Genomic DNA, 4667 nt, shown 5'->3' on the forward strand with positions numbered 1-4667 from the left:
AAGAACATCATCTCAGTAGTTTGTGTAATAGACAAGACCACGGCACTTTGATTCCATGCCCTGATCTGGCAGTGTTTGCATTAGGATCTGAATCATGTCCTGGTGAAGGGGAGAAGGGGCAAGCACCAAGCTATGATTTGGGTTTGGCTAAATCACAGATCAGGAAAATGATATGGCCCCAGCAGATAACTTGTGTGCCGAGGTTCAGGTGAGGCTCTCCGTCTTTCCCAGCATCACAAGAGGACCCTGCCCTCAGAGAGGACCTCCGGCTTGGCTGGTGAGTCTTTGGTGATGTCTGCCGTCCTCCTTCAGCACTGTGCCTAACTCGTCGAATAGGCACCTGGGGAGCAAGCAGCAGATGGGATAGTGGGTCACCCTTTACCTCCTGGGGAGAGACATCTTCCTGTCAGAGGAGGTACCATAGCATATGATTGATTCCTGGTTTGGTTATTTTGTCAGCTTATGAACAGGCTGTTCCTGGAGAGGTCACCTGGTCCCCTTCTGGCTTGAGTTTATGCACCACCGGCCTCAGGTCCCCGTGTTGTTCGTTTGCTTTATAATTATTTTGGCCCCAAGTTTTGAGACAGTTGCTGTGTAAAACTGGAAGGAGAAATCCTGAAGGTATTTGAAAAGAGCTTGCCGAGTGCTTCTGCCAGAGGCATTACGGTCTATAGCTGAACTTTTCTCACTGGGGAATATAGCAACAAATGGGGTGAATTTTACAGCACAAAGATATTATAGTGGTTGTCTTTATGATGAAAATAACAGACTCCTTGAACAGATAACCAAACTCCAAAATCAACTACACGTCTTTTCAGGTTTAATGAAATTCCTGATGTTGCTAAAATTTGTATATTCATTTGTTTTCCTTTTCCCATGCAAGATCTGCTAGTGAGGGGAAATGACTCATTTTATTATGGTTTATAAATTAATAAATGGGGTATTTAATTCTGTACATAAATCTACAGCCAAGTACATACACTGGAATGAATGAGACAATCATATTAGACCAAATCATCAGATCAAAAAACAAAGACATACTTTTTGAGACTTGAAGGTTCAGAGCTGACACTGACCTCCTGAAGGCCAGCTTTCCAGCCACTTTGGCCCTGGCCCACCAACCCCACCCCACTCCCACATGCACATTCGCAGCTCTGTTCCCCTCACCCTCCTCCCTGCTGGGGTTTGTGGTAGCAAATTTGTCTACCCATCCATGGTATGGTCTTGCCTGAGACACTAACTAAACCCAACTCCTTCATTTTACAGAAGGGGAAGCTGAGGCTCAGAGGGCATTTTTGAATAGTGTTCATTCACTATTTTGAGACTCGGTGTGGACTTTTTGAGCACCTTATTTTAAGTCATTCGTTCTAGGGAAATCAAACCCTTTTTACAAAGGAGAGAAGCCAAATATGTTGAAGTGAAGAAGCCCTTGGGATTTCTGAATTTTGCTGTGTATTTGGCATACACCATAGAACAGGCCCTTTATTATTGCTGGGACATAACCAGACCTGGATACCTTAAGGCCTCACAGCCTTAAGGGGATAAAATATTAAATTATTAAAGGAACTGAAAATTGTGGATTCTTTTTTCAATTGTCACCTGTTTTCAAGACTTAAATGCTATAAACTTCTGTGGGAATGATACTGTATCTATATTCATTGATGGCATTTACCAAAAATAAAAGATGGTCTCCAGGGAATCACGATTGGTCTTAATTTGTCAGGGTCTTTCTGAGTGACCCTGTCTTCAGTGTGCCCACCAACAAAACATAAGACATAGAAAGAACAAACCAACTTGATTCTCCCATCAGAGTACACTGCAACCTTCCCCCCCCCCCCCCCCGCCCAAGCCAAAAATTAAGACATCTGATCTGTAAATTTATGAGATGGTAGAATAAAATTAGAATCACAGCTTGGCAATTAACATGCCTTTATTGAACAGAACACAGAAAACCTAAGAACGTGTGGCAGCTGTGCATATGAAGCAGATTTCTGAGGAGTAATAGCTAGTACTGAGGACCTACTACGTGCCTAACACACTGGTGGATTTTTCACACAATCCTCATAAGCCCTTTATGTTAAGCTTTATTAACCTTATTTTACAGACGAAAACGAGGCTCAAAGGGGTTGTCACTTGGACTCACACAGTAAGTCGGCCTCCAGGGCCTGTTTCCCCCCCCACATTACTCAGAAACCAGTTCCCAACAGAATTTTCTTCAGTTACAGTTAAAGGGTAGGAGTTTCTGCTAAAACCACTGCCCACATCCTTTCAGTTCATAATCCTTTCGTTCAATTATTTACTGAACACTTAATATGTATAGGAAACTGAGATAGATACAAGCCTCAGAGCACACTTGACTTAATTTATAGACCTATAACTAAGTAAGTGGTATATAAGCGCTATGCTAGATTGGAGGTATGTGAAAAATGCTAATAAGCAAAGTACAGGGAAATTAATTTGAGGGGAGCAGAATGGAAATGTTTTGACTTGCACTTAACGATTCTCAGGATATTTTATTTGCGTATTTTGTATTACATACATCTCATTTAACCATCAACACCCAAGTAAATATTAGCCCCATTTCAGAGGGAAGTGGAAACAAAAGTTGTGTTTGGCCCAGGGAACAAGCCTGGAATCCAGGAGTGTATGACTCCAAGCCAGGGCCCTTTGCCCTGCAGAGCAGCCAAAATAAAGTGAACTGTTTTGTTTTTCCTCACCTTTGTCATATATTCCTAAGAGGAGCTGGTGCCATCCAAGGTGTAGCCTTTCACTGCAGTGGTCTGGCCCACACTGCCACAGTAAGACCTTGAAGGAGCCATCCAGTCGGAGCCACCTAGTGGCTTTGTAGCCTGCCACTGCAGCGCCAACAAGTCAGGGCCTGTTCCCGCAGAGACTAGTTCGTGCTGCATGTGGCCCCACGGTTCAGACACTAGTCTAAACTCCTACCTGGGAGTGTGCTCTCCAAGGATGGGAATACTCCTGTTTGTCTCCCAGGGCAACTCCTCTGTGACCAGAGGCTTGCTTGGTGATGCGATCAGGCCCGAGGAATGCTGCTGCCCGCTCCAGGACAGAACAGGACTTTCTCTGTTCCCACGTCATTCCTCCTGCCATGCCTTCAGCTGGTTGACCACAGGCAGTTCAGTTACTGCAGGAAACAAGGTGACAGTCACACCCAAGCTTTGCCTTTACTGAGATACAGGTCTGAATGGGCCTGGAGTTCCTTAGTCATCCACTACTTTTTTAAAATAACAACTTCTATTGCCTATGTATTTAAGTTTGAAAAAAACTGTTAAAGCTAAAAGATATCTACACTTTACAGACATCAAAAAGAATGAGATAGATCTATGTATAGCGAGAACAATTTCCAAAATAATGATATATAAATGTGCTTGTGAGTACAGAGCTTATTTCTGAAAGGACAAAAGACTGGACACAGCAGTTGCCTCCGGAGAGGATATATGCACATTTTTTTTAATAATCTGCTTAATCTCTGAATTCCACCCAAGGCAGATCACAAATTAAAACCCTGATATAGTTCTTTACTGGCATGAAAAAATACCCACACTATCCAAATTACTGAGCTTCTTACTAAACAGACCAATCCCGTATGTTCCCTTTGCCTGGAGTATTCACGTAGCTTGCTTCTGATTAGGATCTCAGTACAAACCTCACTACCCAGAAGCAAGCCCCACTCTCCTCCCTTATCAAAAATCCTGCTGTTTTTCTTAATAACGTCGTAATGATGTATTTGTTTACTGATTTATGCCTCCTAGACTACACACTCAGGAGAGCAGAGTTCAGCCCCAATTCTATCCAGCCTCTTTTTTTGTGAACCAGGAGTAGTCTTTACTGGTGGACATTTGCAAAATCAATTAGTGGCAGGAAAAACCTACTTAGAACCGCAAAAAAGCGCATTCCATTCTCCTCCTTAGTAGACCCGTATTTTAAAAACTTACTAGATTTTGAAGGCCACCAATAAAAAATATTAGGGCTGTTTCTCTCTTTGGTTATGCAAGTACCTACATGATATCTCAGTTTTGCCTCTTGGCCCACACGGCCTAAATATTTGCTCTCTGGTCCTTTATAGAATACATTTGGCAATTCCTGGCCTAGACCACTATCTCGCATACCGGAGGCAATCCCTAACCGTCTAAGCGATACATTTGTAACCAAAAAAAAGAAATGTATCTAAAACATGGACATTTATTTGCGTAGAAAAAAAAAAGGGGGAGCGGAGGTACAATCAAGTGTTAATTAACAAGGGCAATCTCCAGAAGGTCGGATTACCGGGACGTCCACAGTCTACGCTAACGTTTACTGCTGCTGGTCACCGTTCTCTTCCCCAACCACCCGCACACGTTCACTTCGTCATCATTTGAGAAGCGAGGTAACTGCATCTCTGAGGAAGGCGCCGGGCACCCGCAGGACGTGGACGCTCCTTCCGCGCCGCTCCAATGACTGCACGGAAGCCGGGCGAGCCCCGAGGGGCCGCAGGGTGAGGCCGGCGCGGGTGGGGAGGTCCCCCGCCCCAGAGTCTTCCCTACCAAAGCACTGCGTCGAGCGGGAGGGTCCTGTGAACCTCAACGAGCCCGGTTCCATCCCCGCCACACCCGTCGCTTCCCGGTTCTGCTTCCCGGCGTCGCGGCCCGGGGGCCTCCCAGACGCAC

The 4667-nt window shown here is 44.7% G+C and overlaps 1 long non-coding RNA gene across 10 annotated transcripts in view; it reads right to left on the reverse strand.

The window, feature by feature from the left end:
* LOC144290377 (uncharacterized) overlaps window positions 1–4667 on the reverse strand; it is a 131938-nt gene that overhangs the window by 126931 nt on the left and 340 nt on the right. For 7 of the 10 annotated variants that reach the window (XR_013358072.1, XR_013358068.1, XR_013358065.1 and 4 more), the window contains exons 2-3: window positions 4288–4458; window positions 2718–3145 (exon numbers count right to left, since the gene is read on the reverse strand). This is a non-coding gene — a long non-coding RNA (uncharacterized LOC144290377). Of the gene's footprint in view, window positions 1–86; window positions 689–2717; window positions 3146–4287; window positions 4459–4667 lie in introns of those variants that run through there. The other 3 variants (XR_013358070.1, XR_013358071.1, XR_013358073.1) reach the window with 2 other exon arrangements.

Source organism: Canis aureus, chromosome 19 (genome assembly GCF_053574225.1).
Source record: "Canis aureus isolate CA01 chromosome 19, VMU_Caureus_v.1.0, whole genome shotgun sequence".
NCBI lineage: Eukaryota > Metazoa > Chordata > Mammalia > Carnivora > Canidae > Canis > Canis aureus.